We start from the raw sequence: 25500 nt of genomic DNA on the forward strand, positions 1-25500 counted from the left end.
GTGGGGTGCCATGTGTTGCTCTCTAAACCCCATTGTGCATTCTGGTGCTGCAGCAATGCTATTTTGTGTGTGAAATCCTTTCATAGGTTAATGGAGTAGAACACTTTAACCTTGCAGCCTTAGGGAGCAGCCCTGAAACCTGTTGGCTGCTGTACCTTGGCTGTGTTGGACAAGTGACACAAGGCTGGCCAGGAAGATTCATTTTGTAGTTACATGGTTACATAAAATTAAAATTGGAGGCATACATAATATTAACTGATCAGCATTTAAAAGTATTTGTAGACGTTGCTGGCTGAGTGCAGGTTTTAATACGTATTATTTTTTAATCAAATACAGTGATTGTAGACTTTTATGTGTTAACTGAAAGTAAAGGTTACCTCAGTTCTCAGCTTTGGTTATATGCCCGTATTTAAACATCAACATAGAAGCAGCATTGTTATCTAGCAAAAACTTATGGGGTTTCAGTTTCAGCGTGTGCATCAGTCACAGGTTTATAGAAAACCGGCATTGGGAGGCAATCTCCTGTTTCATTTAATTAGTCAGAGGCATTTACTTGAAGGCAGCCTAGCTTTTGGGTGTTAGGGCTTGGTGCTGTCAGACAACAGGAGGCTCCCAGACTCCCCGCTCCCTTTGAAAGCTTCTGGACCTTAAACTTTGTGTCTGCAGCGTAACGCAGAGAAAAGTGAACCTTGTCCGTAATTGTGGGAAAGTAAGGCAGCTGCAGGTGGAAAACGACTTAACTCTTTGCTTTTCCATGCAGGGGGTTGTTTCCTTTGCATCCTGCGGAGGGCAGCTCCGGCTCGCTGTTCCTGCCTGGCAGCCGAGCAGCCCGTCGCAGTGGATTTGGGGCTGCTCTTCAGTCCTACCTACGGCAGGACTGGGGAAAGCAGCCTGTCCGCCAGCAGCATCTGTTTCATTCCGTGAGGATCTGTGCATCCCCCTGGAAGGACGATAGGAATTTCTATTAGCAAGGGACGAGCTCTACCGTGCTGGCAGGGCCCGCCTGAGCACCCTGATGCACAGAGAGGGTTGATACAGTAGCTTCAGGCTGAGAAAGCCGCTCTGGTGTTTGGTAGCGACCTTTGCTGTAGCCAAACCCCACTGTGCTTAGCTCCTCTGCCCGATTTCAGTGGAAAGATTAGAGGAACAACCCACCTGGCTTTAGTGTTTTGGCTGATATCGGTGGAGAGCAGGAACTGAGCTGACAAAAGCTCTGTGCCACCAAACAGCCCCCAGAGCATCGCCATCGCCTCTGGCTGTGTCTGCGGCACCGACCTGGAGGGAAAGGAGTGGGTGTTGCATTATGGACACGCCCGAGGCTCCTTGGCCTTGCTGCTGTATCCCACAGCCTGGATGTTAATCCTCCCTCCCTGTTTCCCACATTTGTACAGGAAGGCTCCAGCTGTACTTAGAGCTGCGTAATCACTTCCATTTTTTTTCTTCCCCAGAAGAATGACCCAATCACCTTCCATTGAAAAGAAGCGGTTCTGCTGTATCATGGAAGAGCAAAGCTGGAGATTTCTGTCCACTCTGTGTTCTTTGCTTTCCCTCACCACAAAGCTGGCCAGCGTTCCCTGTCTGTTGTTGGCAGCGTTATTTGTATGTTAGCAGTGCTTTGTATACAAGAGAGGGAGTAGAAATCAGTCTCAGTTGCTCAGCTGATGTAATTTTGGTATTATTCTTCTGTATTGTATTTACCATTGATGTATTTGACCTAAAGAGCTGGTCTGTTCTTGTTTTCATTGTTGGAATAATATTTGTCAACTCTTACTTATTAAGGGAGCCCTGGGGAAGTTGAATGTCTTGTTCTGATTTGCATTGGATTTTTTGGATGTTAGATCCTGACCTCCGCTGTTAAGCTGTAACCGCCAGCTCCAGCCCTTCCTCTTCTTCTCTCTAAAGTGCTACGTTTTCCCCCTGTGTTTTCCAAAACTTTGATGGTCAGGCAAATTTCACCACCTGAGGATGAGGTATAAGCCAATTTATTAACACAAGCAGTTGTAATCTTAACCATTTGGAAAGTGTTTTCATGTTTGTATGCCTTTTTTTTTTTTTTTTTTTTAATTGATGTTTTCTGGTAATTGATCAGTTGGGTCAGGATTGTGGATATAAAATACCTATCTTGAAAAGAACTCCTGTAGTTCAGCTGAGGTCTACACAGGTTCTTGGAGAGTGCAAACTCCCTAACAGCTCATCCACAAAGGGTGACTGAGAAAAGGAGTTCTGTTTGCACTCTGCAGAGGTTCTCCCTCCCCGTACATTTTCTGCAAAGCCATTGTGGGGCCACTTGCTGCAGGTGGGTGCACCCCTGGAGAGAGGTGATTTGGTATTTGCAGCAGACTTTAGGGGCAGCCCTGTGGGTGAAAGGTGAAAGAAGGCAGCTGGATTAGTTTTCAAGTGGAAAGATGAGTCTAGGTAGCTAATTACAGAGATTTCATCCTTTCTTCTGGGACTATGATTAATTGCATTTGGCTGCTTTTTGCTTTCCTTCTAACAAGGCTGTAGAGAATCTCTGCTGCATGACCCAGGAATTGTTTGCTTTCTATGGACATGGAAATGTTTCTTCATTTTAGTGACTCAGCTGTAGGCTTAAATATCTTGGAGCAATTATTCTTTTGATTACAGCAGGCTTTGGGGATAGTTTGCTGGGATTTTTTTTTCCCCCGGCTGTGCTACTATCCTTCTTCCTCATGGGGAAAAGAAGGAACTTGTTTGCCTGGAGTAGGGAATTGCATTTTATTTTTTTAAAAACCCATTTGAACAATGTCCTCTGGCCGGGAATTTCTCATCGCTTCACGGCAGAGTGGAAAAACTGTGGGTGTTGAAAGGACTGAAGGTTGGGAGCTGGGAAGGCGGGTGGGAGCATGGCAAAGGGTGAGAGGGTTGTGCTCCCTTTCGGGACAAAGCAGGGCATTCTGCTTCTGGGAGCTGCTCCTGCTCCCTTCCAGCAAAAACTGTGATGTTTCTCTGCCTGGGATGATGCTGATCAGCCAAGCATCAAGGACTGGTGACGCTTGTACAGGCATTGCTTTGTCCTTTGTATCAAGGCACTTGGGAGAAAGAGAGATGGAGTCTGCTTGCTAGCAAGTCATCCGTGTTCTGCAGCATGGCCTGTCACTGCTGGTTGAGCTCTGTGGTGCCCTGGGAGAACTGGGGACAGAAGTGCAAATGGGCTGGTTTTTTCAAGGAGCTGATGGTTTGGGGAAGGTGCAGAGGGCCTCAGTTGTGGCCTTCTCTGAAAAAACAAAACAGAATCTAAAGGGTTTTTCTTATCACTTACTCTGCACGGCAGCTATCTTAATTTGGAAGCCATGGCCCCAAAGTTTATCTGTAAAGTCTGTGATAGAGGATCATGCATATCATCCCTCAACAACTTGCTGGTTCAGAAGTCAGGTCTAGGGCTTCTGTCGTCTATTCCTAGCACCAGAGTTTTCTCGTTCTGATGACTTGTTTAACCTATTCTTGAACCTAAGAAATGCCTCAGCGCAGTTTGGGTGGAGTTCACCTAATCTTAGACATCTACAGTGGAGATAGCTGCATCTAAATTTGATGTTCAGTCTCTGTTGTTGGCAGAGAGGTACAGGTGCTTCTGCAGCATCGTTTACCTCCTCCTCATGAAGCTGTTCTGAAGTGGCTCAGGGTACAGTCTGCTTCCTAAGCTTTTTCTTGCTTGACGCCCAAGTCCCAGAACATTATTTCTGGCTATCAGCACATTGTACCTGTGGTCAGCGTCCTGGAGTTTGATGCTGGATTGTGAACTTACCAGAAGTCACCAGGATGCAGGCCCTGAGTAGTTTTCTGTCTGTGCTGCGTTCATGTAACAGATAGGTCTGCACTAAGCTCTTTCCCAGCTCTTCCTTCCTGCAAGTCTCTAACCTGCCTCCTGCATCTAGGCCACCAATTTTTTGGTTTGGGTCCCCTGGCTTTCTGCTATGTACCCGCTGGGAGATGATACCACCACTGCAAAGGTGCCCTTTTTCCCCCTTAGCCCATCTTCAGCAAACCTGGTTCTTCTGTGCTCTCCCTACAACCCCTGGTCTGAACTCCAGTGGAGGGAGGTGATGATGGGGCCAAGAGCTCCTCCGTGGTCCTTCACCCGTAGGTGGGGCCCTTTCCCAAGGGAGGAAGAGTGGGATTTAGGACAGGAGCCAGCAGCTCGTGGGAGGGAGAGCCCATGCCTTGTGGCTGCCCTCAAGGCTATGGGGTGTGGCTGAGGAGGGCTAGGCTTGGGTTGAGCTAGTGGGGGGCCTGTTGGCAGCCCCTTCCTCAGCCTTATCAGGTGTAGTCTCCATTTTCCTTCAAAACCCTCATTCCCACGTATCCTTCTGCAGGGATTTTGGTGGGAGGGCTCAGAGTGTGACTGTGCTGGTTCACACGGGATGGCCACCTGCCCCTTCTCCTCAAAGCACCCTCCTTCCTCCTGGCATCTCTACCTTTAGGGGCTAGCTGCTTCATTTTCCCAAAGTAACTGTGGTGAAAAGATATTTTAGAAAAAAAAAAAGTATTCAGAGCTTCCTCCTGTGACTGGCTTGTGCTGCTTACAGAGAGCTGAGGTTTGGAGGCTGCTGGGAATTGGCTTGCACCAGAGCCATGGGAAGAGGGACTCCTGGCAGGATTTGCCTGGTGTCCCTCCATGGACTGACAGCAGTTACCCAAGCAAACAGGCAGATAGAAAATAAAAGGCAGAGTGGGAAGGATATCTCCAGGGTAGCTAAGGAAATTTCCCTGCTGCCTTTTCCAGCTTTCATCATGCCTGTGCACTGGGGGAGGCTGCCCTGCCTTGCCACCCCATGCCTGGAGTCAGAAAGTGAGGGGGCGGTGGGTGAGCGAAACCCTGGTTTGTGTGCGTGGTTGCCAGATCACAATCAAAAGCGTGTGTGTTTGTGGAGTCAGCTCTGCTAAACAATTAGGGATGTTTGAACGCTGCTCCCCTCTCCTGATGCTTTGAAAGCCCTGGGTTTCTGTGCAGCACAGGGCCCTGCCTGGTTTGTCCTTAGCTGAGTCCCTGCGAGGCTGTGCAGAGGTGGTGGCTGATTTTTTTTGTTAAACCTGGCTTAACAGCCCCAAGGAATAAGTAAAAGTGGGGGGAAAAAATCCACAAAGAAACCAAGACTGGAATTTTATAAAAAGGCACAAGGTATTTTGGGTCCAGCCCTGCTAGCAGAGGTCGAGTTGGAGGGCTGAACGTGACCCTCACAGCGCAGGTTGCACAATGAGGCAGTGTCTGCTCGTGACTCACTAGAGCTTCATCTGCTCTTCCCACTCCTGGAATATTTCACAACTGGGCAGCAAATCCAGCAGTATCACTGGGAATTGAAATCCAGGAGAATACTGTTTTCTTTGTTAACAGAAAATAGAAAGCACAGAATAGCCTGTGGTTAGGTCCCTGAATTGGGATTTGGGACTTGGCTCTGCTGTGATTTTCCCGTGATGCGAGTAAGTTATCCCATCTTTCTGCACTGCTGTTCCTCATGCATAATACAGGGCAATGAGATAGTGTTTCCTTCCCTCATCCAATACATTCACAATATTGCTATTTAGATTATACAGCCTTTGGGATGCAGACTTCCTCTATCACGATGTATGCTCATGCACATATCTACTACCTTGAGGGAATACATCCCACTTTTCCTGGATGTACGCTCTTTTTCATCCCCTGGTGTCCTAGGCAGGCAGAGTCTTTGTCAGCCCAATTACCATCCCATTCTGGGGGCCTCGTTTCTCTTTTTTTTCCTTTTTTTTTTTCTTAGTTGTTTGAAAAGAGCCAGTGCCAGCTTTTTTTTTTTGTCATGGGAGAGTCCCAGGGGCTGTGGGCTGAAGCACAGGGCTGAGGCCAGCAAGACCTAGCAGAGGGACCTTCAGGGCAACCTGAGGTGGCCCTAACTTCCTCCCTTCGTGTTTGTACATATTCAAACGGGCAGCTCTCTCCTTTACTTCTCCTAATCCTTTTGATTCAAAGGGTCATGCTTATGTTTCATTCTGATCTGCTTCAGTGAACAAACCCAGCTTTGTGGCGAGGCTGGGGCAGGAAGGATGTGGTGCTTGTGTGGGAAGGACTATCAGACAAGGGAGGGAGGGAAGGTCAGGATGAACGGAAATGTGCGGATGTGGCATGTGAAGGGTGAACTGGGAGGAGTTAAGACTCCTGGAGTTAGGGAGATGAGGAGTGAAGCTCTGCAGGAAACAGATTCAGTGATTTTAGGTGTATTCTGTCACGTGGGGCAGTAAGATTAGGGCACCAAGGGGCTTGGGCTGCAAGGAAGGAATGTTTCCAAAAGAGACCTTCATGTGCCACAGGGGAAGAAGGGAACAGCACACCCACTGCTGCTGCTTTGCCTGAAATATGACTGCTGTAAAGGATGGGTGGAAAAGCAGCCCTTTTGGAAGACTTTGGGCTTGGCTTTTAAGCCATTCCCAGTGCTTTTCTTGGCTATTGCTGCTGGATTGGTGGCATGAGCAGGAGGTTGCTGGGTGGCTGGAGAGACGAAACACCCCATTGTCATGAGGTGCCAGTTCACCTGTGGGCCAAGGTGAAGGCCAGACTGCTTGAATGGGGTGTTTAGAATGAAATTAAATGGGTGTGACCTTCTCATGACCTACACTAGCTTCTGTGGCCCCACCCAGGGTTTTTGTTTCCTCACAGTCTCCTTATGAAACCCTGCTCACAGCCACACCACCAGAGCTAAAGGTATGTGAAGCATCCGAGCAGTGAATGCGGCCAGAGGGCAAAGGAGTTGCTGAATGGCCATCTCCAGGCTACCCCTGGCACTTGTTGGGGCTTGTCTCTTCCACCTGATAAACCATGGGATAGTGCAGCCCAGCAAGAAGGTATTTCCAGCATCAGAAACTTCTTGGTGCTCCTCAGAGTCCTCTCTGTCAGTGAGCAGCTGGAGTGCATGGAGCTCTGCCTGGGGATGGATGAAGAGATGACCAAGAATTTATGGGTCAGGATTAAAGGGAGGACAAGACAAGTGACATTGTAGTCTGGGTCCGCTGTAGGCCATCCAACCAGGAAGACTGAGCAACTGACACCCTCTATTCAGAAAGGAGTGGCCTCATGTTCACAAGCTCTGGTCCTAGGAGGGACAGCATAGCTGGGCATAAGCAATGCAGGAGGAGAGAACTTCCTGCTCCAAGTAATACAGGAGCCAATGAGGAGAGGTGTTATGCTGGACCTTGTTCTCAGCAAGGAAAGGCTGGTGGGGAAGGTGAAGCTCAGGGACAGCCTTGGCTGCAGTAACCATGGAATGGTGGAGTTTGAGATCCTTAGTGCAGCAAGGAGGGTGCAGAGCAAGCTTTCTGCCCTGGACTTCAGGAGAAAAGACTTTGGTCACTTCAGGGATCTATTTGCTTGGTAAAGTACCATGGGATAAAGCCCTGGAGGGAAGAGGGGTCCAAGCAAGCTGGTTGATACTCAAGGTTCACCTTCTCCAAGCTTAGGAGAGGTGTATCCCAACAAAGCTGTCAGGAAAAAATGCATGGAAGAACAAGCAGCTCCTGGAGAAACTCAAACAGAGGATGCCTCAGGGAAGCCTTCGGAGGGTAGAAGCAAGGACAGGTAACCTGGGAGGAATACAGAGAGATTGTCGAAGTAGCCAGGGATCAGCAAAAGCACTGATGGAATTAAATGTGACCAATGACAGTGAGGGCAACAAGAAAAGCTGCTTATAGGCATGTGGTTGATAACAGGATGATGGTGGAAAATGTGGATCCTCTCCAGAAGGAAACAGTAGACCTGCTTACATGGGATATGGAGAAGGCTGAGGCATCAATGATGTTTTTGCCTCCGTCTTCACTGGCAAGTGCCCCAGCCACACTGCCAAAGTCAGTGCCAAGAAGGCAAAAGCAGGAACTGGGAGAATGAATCTTCTGCTATAGAAGATGAAGCTCAACATGACCCAGCATGCTTGCAGCCCAAAAGGCCAACTGTGTCCTGGGCTGTATCAAGAGCAGTGTGGCCAGCAGGTTGAGGGAGAGGATTCTGCCCCTCTATTCAACTCTCAGGACCACCTGGAGTGCTGCATCCAGCTCTGGAGGCCCAAGCATAAGAAGGATGTTGACCTGTTGGAGTGAATCCAGAGGAGGGCCACAAGGATGGTCAGAGGGCTGTAGCACCTCTCCTATGAACACACTTGAGAGAGTAGGTGGTTTTCAGCCTAGAGAAGAGGAGGCTCTGGGGACACCTTAGAGCATCTTCTAGTGCATAAAGGGGCTCTATAAGAAAGATGGAGAGGGACTTTTTACAAGGGCATGTAGTGACAGGACAAGAGATAATGGCTTTAAACTCAAAGAGGGCAGGCTTAGATTAGATATTCGAAGTAAATTCTTTACTGTGAGAATGGTGAGACACTGGCACAGGTGTTGTGGGTGCCCCAACCCTGGGAGGTGTTCAAGGCCAGGTTGGATGGAGCTCTAAACAACCTGATCTAGTAGGATGTGTCCCTGCCCACGGCAGGGGGTTGGAACTAGGTGATCTTTAAGGTGCCTTCCAGCCCAAGTCATTCTGTGATTCTATCAAATGTTCTCTGTAGCATTCAGATTACACACTCCTGACTGCTTGGGCTGAGCCCTGTGCTATGCCAAGCGGTGCAGGAAATTACCATAAGCACTGCTGGCAAGCCGAGATGCTGATCCAAGAGGAGGGCAGTGCTCATGGTGGGATCTGAGAGGCCAGACACCATGGTGAGAGTCCATTAGTGCACAGGGCTCAGCAGTGTGTGTTGAGCTAGCAGTGTGTCTGTGCCACAGCACACGCTGGAACACTCCCAGTTTGCCCAGTCAGCATTTGCAGGTGGCAGGACAAGGTCTTATGGGGTTGTATCCCACTTGGGCGGATATGGAGCAGCAGATTTGGAAGAGTAGCATGTCTTGCTATTAACTATTGCTTGGGAGATGGCTTGGGTGGCCTGAGAGAGACAAAAGCCTTATATGTTCATTGGAATTATTTACTTTGCTTTATCATCATGTAAGGGGCTCAACTCTCCTCTTTAGCTGCCCTCTTATGCAGAAGCAGTCACCAGCCTTTCCAGAAATGACTGTGATTTTCTATGTCTCCCACTTGGGGATGTCTAATGTGGATTTTCAGCAGATAGGAATTTAGCACTTTTGGAAGTCTGATCCCTTCAAGGTAGTTCAGGATCTGAAAACTGTGAGAATTTTTGAGAATCAGAGATTTCCTTGTTTAGCTGTTATTACAGCAACTGTTGCTTCAATTTTAATTTATTTTTCTTTGAGGAGAGGGGGATTGTATGTCCAATTCATTGTGGTCTATATGCAGTATTAACTTTCTCAGTCTCACTAAATGTTCCTTTATTCCATGATATTCTCAGCTAAAACTTTTGGTCTAATTACTTCTTTACAAAACTTCACTGTGAATCCCTTTGAAATCTGCACCATTTTTATTTTTATGGGATTTGGTTCAATTCTCTTTTACCCCAGGGTATGTGATCTGAGACATATTGAAGTCATTGTAAGTGTTTCCTTTGAGTTTGGTTTTAAATCAAGCTCTGGGTAAAGAAATTTGTAGAGGAAGGAAGGAAAGCCCCAGAAACCTAAAAGATTCCTGCAGGATATTTCTTTAAAAGACCCTGAACAATTAGAAATCCCCTTGGAAAAGCCATCTGGGGAGCATCTGAGCAACGCTTACAGGAGGCCAGAGTCTTAAGTGCTGTTCTGAGACTTTAAAAAAAGGGGAGATGAAAGACAGTAATGGTTATTAAAGCTGAGGATGTTCATGCATCAGATGTTTAAACTTACTTCCTACAGAAGCTTGGAGAGGCTCTTTTCTGATATAAAGCTATATAACAGATTCTGTATTGTGTGTGATGGGTTTCTTTCCCTCCCCTTTCCAGCTGTCCAGACACAGTTGGATATGAGGCAGACGATAGATCAATTCTTCTGGCTAATGTTTTCCAGTGCACTCCTGGTGGTTTCCCAGTCTTTCAGGAATTACTTTTCATGACAGAAAGAGGCCATCTTCTCGAAGGACCTATTGATTAGAAAAGAAATTTTTAAAGCATTTGTTGAATGACTGCTTTTGGGTAACTGGAGGAGCCTGTGGTTGGTGACACCAGGCTCACACCTTGCAACACCCACATGTGTTCTCATTGCATGTGATTACACGGTCTGGGATGTGTAATTGCCTGATTGTAATCTGTACACCCTACCAAAAATTGCATCATTTTGATTTTGCCTGGGTGCTGTGTGGCAAGCACTTTGCAGACAGAGTCTCTTGGCCCTTGAAGGATTATGTAAATTTTTTCCTGTACTTTTGTATAAAGTCAGATTAGTATTTTTTTTAATTGTTTTATTTCTTGGAGATGAAGGTTCAGCTGCGGCAGGGAAGAATTTGTAATAGCTACAGGAGTACATCCAAGGTGCAAAACTTTTCTGAATAGCAGTGGGGCTGAATTGTTTCAAGGTCTTTCAAAACACAAACTCTTCCTTGAATATTGCATCATCCAGTGTGAGCAAATCCCATTTGTTCTTCTCCAAAATCCCATTTGTTCTTTTCCAACTGTGCTGGTGAGAGGCCAGGTGCCCACTGGGAAAGCAATCCAGAGCCCTGTGCTGCATTAGTCACTTACCTCAGCCTAACAGGACCCGAGGTCAGATGGTGGAAAAATGAGTGACAAATACCTACCAAGAATAATCCAGCTGGGAGATAAGGCCTCACTTCTCTGCAGGGAGCTCAGTGGTGGCACCAAGTGAGGGGGAAAGCACAGGAATGCAAATGGCACGCTGTGACAGGGCAGTGAAGCCATGATGGCACACTCAGGCACTCTTTTACTGGGGAATGGGATCTATTTCTGGACTTTGGACATGAGCCATCCAAAAGTAAATGTTTAGTCAGCCTTGAAAGCTGTCTGAAATGCGTGACGTGCCTGTGACAGGGTGATTTTATGGGGATCAGGCTGACCTTTATTTGTCAAATGTGATTCTGCTATAAAGAAAATCTACAGTCAAAAGAGTTGCTAAGGTGTGGGAGAAGTTTAGTTTTCTGTTCTTGAAAGCTGAGCTGTAGGGGAGAAAAGGGAATCTGCTTCTTCTGCAAGCACTCATAAAGGGCAGGGGGGGCTTTGCCTTGCATGGAGGTTGTACCCTTCAAAACAAGCCCTAAATCTGCAGATTTGGCACAAAGCTGGGGGTTGCTGCCAATGTTTGTCTCACAGGCATGAGTGGAGCCACTTGGCTTTGAGTTAGGGCAGGCTTCTTGCTTTGACCAGGAGCTGTTGCCTGCGAGGGCAGGGAGAAGAGAGTGCAGTGACAAGCTGGGCTTGGTCACAGTGCTGAGGATGCCATGGCTGCTGGAGCAAATGGGGATGCCAGGGAACAACAGCCAGCTCTTGAGTGGAGCAGAGTGGGCCCACAACAGGGCACTGGGTGGTGTGGGGTGAGAGGAGCAAAGGGCACCAGCAGCTGAGCACAATGACTGGGCCAAAACCAGGCTGAAAGTAGAAACCCAGATCTCCAGACTTTGGCTGTTGGAAACCTGTAGCTCAAACTGTGGGCTGGGTTTGGGGCTGCATTTTACCTCATTTGGGAGAGGAGAGAGTTACAAAATGCAGATCTGGGTTCAGGTTACCGTTCTGCTCCCCTGGGCTATTCCAGGTGTTCAAATATGAACTTTTGGCCTAGGCCCATCTCTAATTAGGCATATTCTTTAAAAGTATTTTCCTTCCTTGGCTCCTGTGCTCTTGGCTTGCCTCCACTAGCCCTCTTTGCTATGCTAGAGCACGGTTTGCTGGATATATTAATTGAACTGTTTACACACCTGGTTTCCTGCAAGAATAGACACTTAGCTCCGTCTTTTGAAAAGACAAGCCCAGAGGCTGTAAACAGGAATTGTGCTATGTCTGGAAAAGCTGAACTGCTGCTTATCTGCACTCCCCCGGGCTGTGGGAGCAGCAGCTGCTGCAGACATGGGTCAGTTGAGCACGGAAACCAGCTTGTACATTCCTCCCGCCAGTCTTGTCCTGCCGCCCAGCTCAGGACCTCTAGCAGCTGAGGAGTCATCTTCTTTGCAGGGTTATTCCCTTTTATTGTGCCGGTGACAGGAGAGGCCCCACCTGGAATTTGGGTCAGCTGAGATGCATATTTTGTCTTGTGTGTGAAAGCTGGGGTGTCATCCTGCAGTTACGTCCTGTGCAGGATGGCTGAGGGGACCCTTCTTCTCTTTTTATGGCTTTATCTTCCGAAGTTCGTTTCTGTAGAAGCTCCCCAAAAGCAGTGGTGTGTTCATCACCCATTTTACTCTCCCAGTCATGGCCAAGGGACATCTTTCATAAGCCATCGTGTGGCTCAAAGAATGACTGTGGAAGACAAGGTTGGTACGGCTTGTGTGGTACCGAGCAGATGGAATCATCCCTCACAGTCTCTTTGGGTTTAAAAAGTAAAAGCATAAACATGGGCCATTGCAGAGTTTTGGTTTCAGAGTGTAAGAGGATGACCTTAAAATACATTGATTTCTCTGGTCTTGCTCTCCGCCTCTGAATCCTGCTTTGCAGCTCACTGAGTTTTACTTTGCTGCTTCATCTCTTTGCTGAATGTGACTTGCGCTTCACCTGGAAGGTACCAGCTCCCTGCTGTGTAGGGCCATGAGCTGGGAAGGTTGGTGTGCTGTGCTGCTGGTGTTACATAGGCCATGGAGAGCGGTGCTGATGTGGTGGGCCTTGGAATCTTTAACTTTCTGCACTATTCAAGGTTTCCAGGTCTGATGTAGGCCTCTGGAGGAGTCCCCCCAAGGCAGACCCTTGGAAAGGGGCATGCAGATCAATGGGCTGGGAATAGGGAACAGGAAATCAGATGCACCTTAGGGTAAAATATGATATCCAAATTCCAGTCCAGCTAGGAATGGAAAGTGCTGCTGTTCCCAAAGCACTGGGCTGGACTGGTATTACTCCAACAGCCTCCAGAGTGGACACAGTCATCCACTGGGGAATGCAAGAAGGCATGAGGGTAGCTTCTTGATGCTTGTGCTTGGGAGAACTCCAGCAACTTTGCCCAGGAGCAGCACAGCTCCTAATCACCCAGCAAGCAGTGACTTTGTCGTTGAACTTTATGTTGGCGTTGATCCCTGCCTGGCTGCTGAGTGTTGGTTACATGCCATGAGTGTTACAAGCTGCACGGGCTGGGAAATGTCAGCTCTGGAAAAGGGGCCTGAAAGGACGAAGGTGACAGGTACTTTTGTCCAGGCTTGCGTCAAAACCCCTCACAGAGGAAGAGAGGCTTATGCTATCACCCTGCTTACCTTCCCTCCTGCGCAATCAGGCCCCTCTGCCAAAAACAGGAATCGGGGCTTTTTCTGGAAGCCAGTGGCTACTTACAGCCACTGTAGTGTGGAGCGGCACAATCACTCACGCTGCGCTCTGTGCTCCTGCTAATGGTATCAAATCAAGCAGGAAATTATTTTTGGAGCAGTGAAGCATGTTGAAACCCAGCAGAAGGCAGCTGTTTGCGTAACTGGAGTTGTGGGAGAGCTGCCTCCCTTGTTGCCAAGCACTTGACTTCCTATACTGGTGAGAAACGGCTTCCCCGCTCCCGGCGGCGTGAGCGAATCCCCTTAGGCTTGGGAGGCTGGGCTTGGTCCAGCATCCATCCTTCCTGTAGTGCCTGCTTCACTGCACTGAAAGTCCCCAGACACTTTTATGGGGGGGTGGGAGGGAGATTCTTACTCCTTAGATCACTGCTGAGCCCTCTTCTTAAAAACAAGTTACCTCCAAAACAAAGGGTTTTCTCCAGAATTTCAAATGCGTTTCGGTTATCTCTCAGCAGAGGTCCGTATCTGGCAAACAGCCCATGCTGGAAGTGAAACAATAGCTCTGCTTCAGTCTGATAATCTGCACCATGTGTTTACACCCTGGCTGGGTTTCCAGCACCAGTTTGGTGCCCTGGCGGCACACACAGTGCCTTCGCAAGGATGTGCCCTGGCATGCAGCTCCTCTGGCTGCACTTCAGCACCTCCTTTTCAGTGCAGCTCTTTCAGCAGCTCCCAAGTGTCTAACGGGGCTTGGGTTTTTTCTTTTTTTGGGGGGTGGGGTGGGCAGGGGCATGATCTTGGTGTGCTGCTTCTTTTTCACTCTCTAGCAATACCATTTCCATCTTCTCTTTCTGCTCCATCACTGCACGCTGGTGTCCGGTCTCTGGCCTTGCCTTCACCTGTATGTTGATGTTTCTCTTACCCCAACAGGTCTCTCACCCTGGGCTCTGCCTGCCTCTTGTGCCCTCCTACCAGAGCAGAAATAAATCCCTTCAGTAGTCTAGTGATATGCTGTGCCCCATAAAATGGCATTGTTAATGTGAGTTGTAGGATTGCGTTAGCCAGAAAGAATGAGATAAAACCATGGCTGCAGAGATGGGGCTTAAATTCCTGCCTCCAAAATGCGATGCTACTATACAGAAGGGAAGGACTAAGTGCAGAGAGGTTTTGAAAGCCACCATGTGGGTATAAAGCCTTTTTTGTTTGCGGAATTATTATGTCATCCCTCAGTCATGCAAATGTCGTCCCAGAAGAAGGACTTTTTCACATTGCTGCCCTGTTCTGGAGAAGTCCCTCCCTGATTATTCATGACCGCTGACTCCTTCAGCCATGTGCCCCTTTCCTCAGGGCTGTAGGGGGGAAAGAAATTCCCTGACGTAGTGAAAGGCAGGAAACATCCAGTGTACACAAAATGACTCAGTCTGAAATATTAATGGCTTTTCAAAAGGGTAATTAAAATCTCATGCAGCCCAGTTATGGTCAAAAAAGGTGTCTGTCCTGTGTGAGGTTGAAGTTTGTAACAGTAACATGAATGTTTGTCAGCAATGAGAGCCCAGAGCTGGAATGATGGGCAGCGTGAGTTCCGTACTCTATCAAAGTCTTGGTGTGAAGTAGATTAAGAAATTATTTTTAAAGACACTGTTGTTTCACTTTATTGCAACCTTTCAGCACAAGTGCTTGATAGTTTCTGTGTGGTTTGGTACTAGATGATGGAGCCTTTTAGTTCTGTCTGTTCCATCCATGTCTACATTTGCAGCTATCAAATGTTTTGCTGTTTAGTGCATGTTTTTAGTTGAAGATCCAAGTATTTTCCCCTTGCCGCTTAATTGCTCCCTGTGGCATCATTATGCCCTGTGCCTTTGGTTTTGCTTCGTTTGGTTTGTGACGGACAGCACAAGGTGGGAACACCCTTGGAGACCTCCCAGGTCCATCTTGAGTATGCTTCCTGCCTTGTCTTTTAGCTCTGTTTCTTTTCTTTGTCCTCTTCATTGGCCTAAAGGGATGAAAGAAAACCTTTGAAAATCTCCTGTTTGGTGGCTGCTTTAACTGGTCCCTCAGGCTTTGCCTGCTCTAAAGCCATCCTTGGTCTACAGTGCTTTAGCCCAAATTTCTTGGGATCTAAACTGAAGCATTTATTAAGATGTAATCCAAAAGGGAATCATGTTTCCTTACAATAAAATCCAGCCCATGAAATGAAGTTAGTGTGAGCCTTAGAGGCAATGCAAAGAAAGGAACAGCTGCAGAGTGTGAGGAGCAGAACATTAAATCGATCAGCTTGAAACCTCTAAGGTCAGTCCTGTTTCCTCAGATGAATGCCATAGGCTCTGTCTCAATGGTGCCTCTATTTCTCTGCTGATATTTTACCAAAGTGTCGCTGTAGGGAAGGGTTTAATTTTATTTTGTCACCTTATCTCTGGGAACCACTTCAGCTCCATTTCCATGACGTTCCTGAGGAGCGTAAGACTAGAAAGGGATTTATTGTGTCTTTGAACTGCCTTTTGCGCCGAGGAATGAGGATATAATTGTAACATAGGAAGGACAAACAGAACATGTTCAGGCTTGTCCTGCCTGATCTTTCCCTGTTTCTTTTTTTTTTTCTTTTGCCCCTTGCAGCTAGCACTCATGACTGGGACTTTCCAGCCGATAAAGTCTTGGCTAGCCTCGGGGCTAATTTGCTCCTAGCAAAACCAGCTCTCTGGCCGTCTGGATGTGCGGTTTCTTTTGATGCCAGCAGGACCAGGATTTGCCACCAGAGCATCCATCTCTCACTGTTCACATCTGTGGGATGAGTACAGGGGGAGTCCAAGGCAGATGGCTTTCATATTCCCTCTGGGATAATTTTTTCCACATGGTTAGTGATCTTTGAATACTCTCTTCTCTTTTGGTTATGTTTGGATTTTACAAGAAGTAGGTCTGGGGAAGAAGTTAAAGGCATGTATTAACCAGATTTAAAGCAACCCACAAAGAACATCCCTAGAGCCTTCAAATTCCATGGTACTTTGCTTTTACGATATCACAGTGTAGTTGTAGGGTTTGTTGGCTATGTCTGTAAATACAATAAGTTGTGCTCAGTTTGTGTAATTTAATTTTTAAAAATTGCCTTTGTCGGAGACCACTACTAGACTTGATCTGAAGCAGGGATTAAAGGTAAAGATGTTGGTACCAAGCTCATACCACCTATTTACTCAACTGCTGCTCTCTGATAATTTATTGAAGAGCAGTGAATTTCAAGTCCTTTCCTGCTGATAATCCCTATCCTTGTGCTCTGGCTGGGATCTTTGGATTGGGTGCTGCCATTTTGATGGGGATTGGCAGCCATCGCATCTACACTGCTGATGTTGGGCATGATCTTAAACCATTTTCAGCTTTTACTGACTTTCATCTTTTCCATAGTGCCTGCAGTCGATCTTTTCCAGCCCCTTTTCCATTATACCTCCTGCTGCAGCCAGGATCACAGCTTTTCTTACTAATTTCTCAGGATCTGCATTGCTTGTTTTACTCTCATCCTGTGGTTTTTGCTCAGTCCTTCCTCAGACAAGTTTCCACTGACTCAAATTCGTGCTTAAATTGAGTCAGGGCTCTAGGATGTGTCCCCAGGGTGAAGCCTGTTCCTAGGGCAGCTGGTTCTCGTGGAGCTGGGCCAGCTGACACCCGTGTACAACGTCAAGGCTCCTGGGGAGGAATTCTTGAAACAGTAATAGGGATGTCCCACATTTCAAAAATCTACATGTGTGTGCATCTCTCATCAGTGGTGGTGTAATATGTAGGTGCTACTGTTGTGTTGTCAGGGTGCTGCAAGACACAGCAAGCTGCAGGTTCCCATTGCATCACTGTTATGGCTGGGGAAGAAAATGGCTTTTGGGAGATCCAGGGAAAAGAAAGAGAAGAGGAAAATCGTGGTACTCTGGTCTGAGCACTAAACTTACATGTGAGATACCTGATTTTTAAGGCTTTTTATTTTCCACCATGGTCTGTATGGGATCTTACTAGGGCACTCAGGTTTTCTGTGCTTCATTTCCCTGTGAGTACATCCGGGGTGTTTGCACCACCACTACCCACAGGGATGTTATGAAGATAAATTGTTATATTTAAAGTGTGAGGTTTTTCAGCTGCCCCTGCATTAGGTCTGTTTCTGCAGGTAAGAAAGGAAAACTTTGTAACAAGACTCTTACAAGGACTGATGCAGACACAGGTCTGGGGATTTGTGTACTTTGGACATCCCAGTATTTCCCTGGTGTGTACAGATGCATGTCCAACAGACTTGGCAGCACTCTGAAGTCCTTGTTTCCATGGCTTTGCCCTGCTGAAAATAAAATTGATGTGAAATGAAGATATAATTTTTTCCCCTGTGCATTGAAAAGAAAAAAACCCGACAGTCTCAGGGTAAACAATTTCCTAATCAATAAGTTTGTCTAAGTGGATGTCTTTGGTGCACTGAAAGCAGCCAGCTTCTGCAAGGCTTCAGGATACCACAAACACCAGCCGAAAATTATCATTACTGCCGGCCACTAAATAACATGGCCCCTTGCTGCCTTCATAGCACCTGGAATACAGGTGTTCCCTAGGATGTCCTGCCAAAGAAGTGTGTGGCCTCTGGCTCTTGCACCACCAGATGGCTTGAAATGTAAATCTTCCAGCCACAGCAAACCCCAGAAGTGCAGCGGGCCAGCGCTTCTCCCCACACGGCTACAGCAATGGGTAATCGGAGGTTTCCAAACTCCTCTGCAGACAGCTGGCAGCTCACACCTTGCTCACCCCTCCTTATTTCCAACTGCTAATTTGCAATTAAATGCAACTAAAAATACAGTAAACATTCTGCTCACAGTTTTCCCTACAAGTCCATGGGGTAGCTTGCTGCTGCTGCCATTTGGTGGTGAGCAGAGCGGGCTTGTGCCGTAAGCGAGTGGCTGGGTGGAGAGCTGTCCGTGAGGCTGCCTAAGATGTGGTTCCCACTGAGAGCACCCACAAATACCAGTTCAGCATAATGCAGCTGATGCTAACTGGCATCCCTGTAGGTGGTCTCTGTAGTGGGGCCAAGATGAAATGTGGTGTGAAGAAAGAACTGAGTGCTTTCTCTCCCTAAGGGGAGTTCCTCCAACTGAGAGCAAAGGTGTGTGAGGCAGAGCTCAAGATGCAACTGCTGCAGCAGCTCTGTGGTTAAAGGATGCTCTTGTTCAGGGCTTTGGCAATGCTGGAGTCCACTGAAACACGCATAGGATGCATAGAAGCGTCTGCAATTATGTTTGACTGGTATGAAATCCATTAAATTTGCATTCAATTCATTGCTCCAAAACATGCAAGCAACTTTAGTTAATATTGAATTTGCTTTTTAACCCAAATAATTTTCTACTGTGCTAAACAAAGTAGTTGAGAATACATCACTCAGTGCAAAGTTTCTTAGCCATTCCTTGGCTAGTGTTTCTCCTACTAACTTGTAGAGGAGAAAGCTACTACAATTTGCAAATGCGAAACACAGAGCAACCTCCTTTCTGAATATATTTAACATGCAGAAACCATTGTCATTATGGATGAGGGAAACAAAGTACTTAATTGGAGGAGTTCAGTAAATACAGCAGCAGTGAGACCACTCCTGGTTAGGGCATACGAAGCCTGCCCAAACAAGCAAACTGTGCACCTTCAATTAATGGTTTCGCCCATTATTGAAATGGAGTGACTCACTCATCTCATCCAGATGCCTCCTTCTGGGGTCAAACTCTTCAAGACATCAAATCAGCTGCCCCACAGCCCTCAGGCTCTGTCTTTGCTGGAGAAAGGATTGGTTTCAAGTGGCCTGTTGTGCAACCAGAGAGGTTGCAGTGGGATGCTGGAAAGTCTCCCACCTGACCCATGAAATGCCTTATTTGTGACTTTTGGGTATTAGTGTTTCAACACTGCTTCCCATACAAAATTAGTCTTAATGTGTCCTATTTCATTAAAAGGTCTTGCTAGACAAAAATGCTGGGGCCCTTCATTAAGCATGGCAACGTTTTTCACACCTTGAGGAAGGAGGTGTTGGCTGCCACTACTTGTTCTGAGGCAAGATCAGTCTGTGCCATACCTCTGGTAGGATGCTGCATTTACAGTTACTTACCTCAAGGTAAAGAATTAGCTTGTTTTGCCAGGGATTACGTAGCTTAAAAATGTCATTCACATGAGCATGGTCCTGGTAAGAGATGAATTTTAAGTGTCAGACTTGGCTAGCCAATGACTTCTCTACTTATTTACCTCAAAGCCTGTGGGTGTGGGGTGCAGAGGGACTCCTTGCTTTTGTGTGACACAAGGGTCACTCTCAGGGGTCACTGCAGTAGCATAACCAGAGCCCGGCTTGCAAAAGGGACTGACAGAGGCAGAAGCTAGAGTCCTTTGGTGGGCTGATGCTGGGGCCCCTCCAAGTTTGGCAAAATAGGTTGTTACCTGCAGCATCAGACTATCTGCCTACAGTCCTGTTGTCTAGTTGCCAGAGTGTTGAGAAGGCACAGTCTTTGCAAAAAGCCAGAGCATCTGGTGTCTGTGTCTGCTTTTGGATGGTGGGTGAGGTCCTCTTGGAAGTAGCAGTCACTGCCTCACTCCTTAGCGCCAGCAAAAAAGGCAGTGGCTTGCCAGAACTCTCTTAGTGCTTTCTTTGCCAGCCAAATCCTACCCCTTCCCCTCACAGGAACTACCCAGACCCCACCCCTCATCCTTGGGCAGCAAAATTCAGCTCTACCCACACACTGCTTTGAGCCAGCTTTGAGTGAGTGAGTGAGTGCATCATGATAGGTGAGAGGTAACAACTCCAACCGATGCCAAGCTTGCAGATCTTCCAAAGCCACTGCTGTGAGTCGAGACTTGATGTGCTGCGAGTGCAGCTCAGGTTACTATAGCAAATCCTTAACAGTTTCCTGCCTAGCTGAGTCTTCTGGAGTCTGAAGCATTGTAACCTCATAAAAGCTGGAAAAAGCTTGAACTCATTCAAAGATTATTTCACACCACCTACAGTACTCTATGAAGTCAGACATGCTGTAACATATAATTAACGATGTGTTTGGTGGTGAGTCACTGAGTAGTCTAGCAAGCTCACCTTCAACCAGTCTGTGTGTGGGAGTCCTTACCCAGCGACACACCCAAACTGAGCATTTTAATAATTTACCACATTCTGAGCTTGGAAGAGTAGTTTTTGTTGCTTAATTAAGCAATTAAAAGAAAATACTTAAAGGCTTTGCTACCTGTTAGGGAACAAAGCTCCACCATGAAGGAGAAGGTGGGGGAGAACCCCAAAAAACTATTAGTTTGTAATACAATTTTATATTACTTTCTTTGGTGTATCCAAGAAAAAGGTCAAGAGATGGGAGACTGCACCTTTGTGTTTTATTAAACAGTCACTTGATAAGGTAGATGAACATTTCTTGGACTGAAATGTGGCATTACCCTTTCCCAACTGCATGTCCTCCCAAACATAAAGTTGAGAGCTCTCGTTATTCTTATTTATTCTCTAGAATGTTTAAGGGTTGCAGAAAAAAAAGCAGCATTTTCCAGGGAATGAGCAAAGATGTGCCTATCCGGCTTGTGACATGGTGGTGGGAGACACGGTTTTGATCCCCAGTGTAGAGAAGGAAATTGCATTTGCATCTCAATGTGATCTGGTATCCTTATCCCTTCTCTGACAAAAATCACAGTAAGAATCCTAGTGAAGAGCAAGAGTTGGACAAACTTGCATAATACTTCTCTGATTACTTTTCCAGCCTCCAACTATTTTCAGCTCAGGGGATTTCCTGACATGAATGAATGAATATGATTCATGATGCTTTAGCAACTTTCAGTGCATCATTCTTCTCAGTGCTTATCTAATCTCTCCTTGTACCTGTCCAAACCTTTTGCTTCCACAACAACATAAGCAACAAACTCCACTGACCATCTACATGTTGCAAGAAGGATTAGGCCTTTCTCTTTCTTTTGAATCAGTCTCTGACAGTTTTGTTTGGTGCTTCACAGTTTTTGTGGTGGAAATGACCATGTCACATCCTGTCTGCCTGCTCCAACTTTATTAGACGTCCCTTGATCATCTCCTTCCTGGGATGAAGGCTCTCAGCCTCCTCAGGCATAAAACCAGTTACCATGAATTGTCCTTGTTGCCATCCTCTGAGCCTGTCCTACTCCTTAGACACCTTTCTGAGGGGAGGGCACCAGGATTCCATGCACTACTCAAAGTACTGGTGAACCAGAGGGTTATGGAATGGTCTAATGAAGTTCTATGTTCATTCGCTGTTTCTTTCATGGCAATCTCTAATGTTTGATTAGCTGATGGTTTTGTGGAATAGTCCACGATAGTCCAAAAGTCTCATGCCTGAGTAAAAACAAGCTGTTCAGAAACTGTAATTTCATGTATGAATTTAAGACTTGTTTAGCCTGCGAGCATCTAATCTAACTTTAAATCTAATCTGCATTGACTTTCAGCTGCCATGCTATTGCCCAATCCCTCAGCCCTGTGAGGGCCATATGCAATTCCCCACTGGCTGTTCTTTTCCCAGTACTCTTCTAGTAGCATATTCTCAGGAAAACATCATACTTCACTGCTGTGCCAGATTGTTCACAGATAGGTTGAAGAGCACATGTCCCAGCCTCACCAAGATGCCTCTGATGTGAGCACTGACCACCAACACATACTTTCTGATGCCTATCTTGGCTTGTCCCAGCTCATCCAATATTAGCACTGCTGGGATCAAAGCCAGGTGTTGCAAGCCCCCATTCAGGGAGTGCAGATCATACTTGGTCCTTGTCTAGACTTCTCCATTTCTAGGCACACAGGGTGATACTGTATATAAGTGTGAGGCAAGCAATGCCTAAGCTGGCTAAAATCTTTTGGAGAATGCATCTTATTCCCCCATTTGTTATAAATTCATGTAAATGTGCAGGTGTTCAGTGAACCGAGATGCCAGTGGGATTGTCTATGCCGTGCAATAGGGAAGAGCAATAATCACACATACAAGTGAAGCTTTGAATTACGAAAGTGCAGTATTTGGAAATAGGGTGTTTTACCAAAAAAAGAGCACGCAAGACTAAATGATACTTGAAATTAGCAGCAGATTATGGGCCAAGCATGCAAATCCGCCCACATCTTATTGAAGCGTAACTGATATCCCTCTTCCGGCAATTAGGCGAGTTCCGCAGAAGAGCTGTGCTGGATCAGGCAGCACAACAGTCTGGTACGGCCAGGCTGCTCCAGCTGCCTGGGAATTAGCATCCTGCCACAAGGATCTCCTTCATGCTCCGGCAGCGGGAGCTGCCGTGCCTGAGCCGGGGCAGGGGCTGGCTCCTTCCAGCTGCTTTTCATTGCTGGGATTGTCTCTGCAGCAGGCACTCGGCAGGGACAGATCCCTTTGTTGCTGCAGAGCCCCTGATGGACAGCCAGCCTTATGCATTCACACAGAGCACTGTGTACCTAGGGAGCTCTGCCAAAGGAGGATTTTCCCCATGGAAGAAGCCCAACTCTTTTTATTCAGTGCCCTGCATTGACCTAGTGTTTTTTCTTCAAGGTTGAGTGTCAAGCCCCACCAGCAACCTTCCTTGGGCTGGGTCAGAGACACACACAGGAGTGAATGTCCTTTAAGGGAAGTTAATCCACAGGTGGCTCCAATGGCTTGGGATGGCTGTGAAGTCCTGTCCCTGCCCCATTTCTGATGTCCCCAGCACACGGCAGCTCTGATGTACTGCTGTGGTTGCACTCCTGGCTCTTTGCCCTGTTAATGCACCAGTACCAATCTTCAGCATCCCTCCCTCACTCAGTTCTGATGGAAGCAGGTCATGGAGGCTGCCCATACCCCTCTTCATATTTTTTTCCTTCCGCACCACACGAATTTTCCAGATGTGGCTGCCACTAGAAATAAGCAGTTGAATGAGCACTTGTCTGCGGGTGACTCATTCTCACCCTGTGAGGGGCTCTCTTGAGGGTGTGGATGTGAAGTCTCACTCCCTCCATGAGCAGCCTGCAATGATGTCAAGCTCATCATAGTGAAAAAAAGCCTCCTTCTCTGCCTGAAGCAGTGGCAGCCAACATCTGCTGCTCCTCATCTAAAGCATATATGGCAAAAAGAACTCCCTTTTTGGTCATGGTTTCCAGTTCCATCAGGATGATGAACTCCTCCCTTTTCCTGGTGATGCATGGGAGGGGATGGCTATCCACTCAAGTTTTGTGTTCTGTGTCAAGAGACAGAAGACACTTATCCATGTCTTTGTGTGATGTTTCTTTCCATGGGCACAGGAGTAGGAGCTGTAGAAAGGAAGACTTGGGGAAGTTTTGTTTTCCTCTCAAAGGCATGGATAATGTGATGGGTGGTCCTTCTTCCGTAGTGCTGCCTTGAAGTCTGCTGAGCACTGGATTGTCTGAGTTTATGTGTGTTATTGTGCTGTTTCTTGCCCTGGGCTGGGGAAGCCGGACTAGCTCTGTACATTGGCATGAACATCCTAGGAAATGTGGGAAAATTCTGTACGCTCAATAAGTCTTTTTTTGGTTGAGGCTTTTGTGGGTTTTGTTTTTTAAGAAGGCTTGGTGAAATTTTGTGCTTGGGTTTCTTAGGGGTGTTTTCAGTTGGTTTTTGGTTTTGGTTTTTTTGTCTTTAGGCAGAATCTCCACAGTATGGACCAGACCACAATGGGTCAGAGATGAAATGCATTCAGTAAGGCAGTAAAACAGAGTTCCTTGAACAAAACTATCACTAATTTACAATAAGTTATGCAGTAAGTTTATATATCACTAAGTTACCAGGAACACAGTGGTCATTGCTCAGTTTCTTACAGACCTAAAGCTGGTTACCAGAGCCCAGGGTTTGGCATAATGATTTCACCTGAACATTCTTTTTTTCACTTCAGTTTTTTGCTTTGCTTTTCTTTTTAACTCACCAGCTTTTTTTCACCCATAGCTGCCCCTCTAAGGGTATGAGGGGATAGTGTGGCCAAACTGCAATCAAAGAAATATTTTGAGAGTCCTCTCAGAGCTGTTTAAGGAATCTGGGCCGACTATGAATGCTGGCTTTATGCAGCACAGTTTTGAAGTAGGAGTGAGTCACTAAAAAACAATCTGTGCTGTCTCCATGTTCAACTTTGACTTTATTAAGAAAAAGAGAAAGAAAACAAACACAATCCCATTCACTGCTGAAATACACATTGATCCTTTAATCCCCAGGGAATCACTGGGAGCTGCCTCCTTCTCGAAAGAATCGCCGTATTGACGCAACGTTTAATTGTGCAATTACACGCGTGTGTTCTTCTCCTGGGCTTTGCAGAGCCGGGCTCTGTGGCTGGAATGCTAATGGGGAAGCCACTGATACCATCTCGTGGCACATGCAGCCTGAATGCAGCCTCCTGGCTGGCAGCAACCCCTAGGTACCTGCCTCCATGGTCTGTCCCAGGCTTTTCAGGCAGGAAATCAAAGATGGGAATTGCAGCTGGGCAAGAACTGGAATTTGGGCTGGAGCCCAAAACTGTGTCCCCTCTTGGTTTGTTGTAGCTGCCCTTGGTGGAAGCAGGAGGTTCCAGTGCCCAATCCCTGCTGGGCGCTGCCTGAGGGTGGTGGCTGGCAGGTACCAGCTGGGATTCTGCTCAGGCTCCCTCTCTGTGAGCTGGGAACATGCCTGCAAATGCCTGGCCAGTGGCCTCTCTCCTGCTCCTGGTCCACTGCCTGATGCCCACATGCTGTACATGCCTTTGTGGCATTGAGTTTTTCATGGAAGTTTTGCTGAAAGCATTGCTTCAAAGCTACTGGGAAATGCTCTGCACATGTATTTGTACATATGTGTGTACCTATATACACCCACACATGCTCGTTTGGCCAGGCCCTGCTTTCCACGAGCTGCATTTGCTGTAAAGTTTGCCAGGTTATTCGGATGCTTCACATGTGCCACCTCTGACTTCAGGGGCATGTGACAGGAGCTGGAGAGCCTCTGTGAGCCCTTGCTGTGTTACTGTCGTGTCTTGATTCAGAAATTGAACTCTGGTTGCATTCATTTGGCTCATACTAATTGACCCTGATGGGAGCAGGTTGTGAAGGAACATGGAGTAGCTCCTCACTTTGCTGCCCTTGGGAGGTGTAGTGAAGGTTGGGATTTACCTGCCAGTAAATACAGGGGCTGGCTAAGAGTTAGATGGGAAGAAATGCAACCCTCCTCCAGCTGGCTTTGGATCCTAGGATTTTTTGGGGGTTAATCTGTTTACCAGTACATTTCTATTACTGGTTTCAGCATCAGTTCTGCTTTCCCACCAGCATTAAG

At 47.0% G+C, this 25500-nt stretch overlaps 1 protein-coding gene across 2 annotated transcripts in view; it reads left to right on the forward strand.

The window, feature by feature from the left end:
• Positions 1-25500, forward strand: part of SLC22A18 (solute carrier family 22 member 18) — a 67436-nt gene that overhangs the window by 13958 nt on the left and 27978 nt on the right. The window lies entirely within an intron of this gene.

The sequence above is a fragment of the Corvus hawaiiensis genome, chromosome 6 (assembly GCF_020740725.1).
Source record: "Corvus hawaiiensis isolate bCorHaw1 chromosome 6, bCorHaw1.pri.cur, whole genome shotgun sequence".
Taxonomy (NCBI): domain Eukaryota; kingdom Metazoa; phylum Chordata; class Aves; order Passeriformes; family Corvidae; genus Corvus; species Corvus hawaiiensis.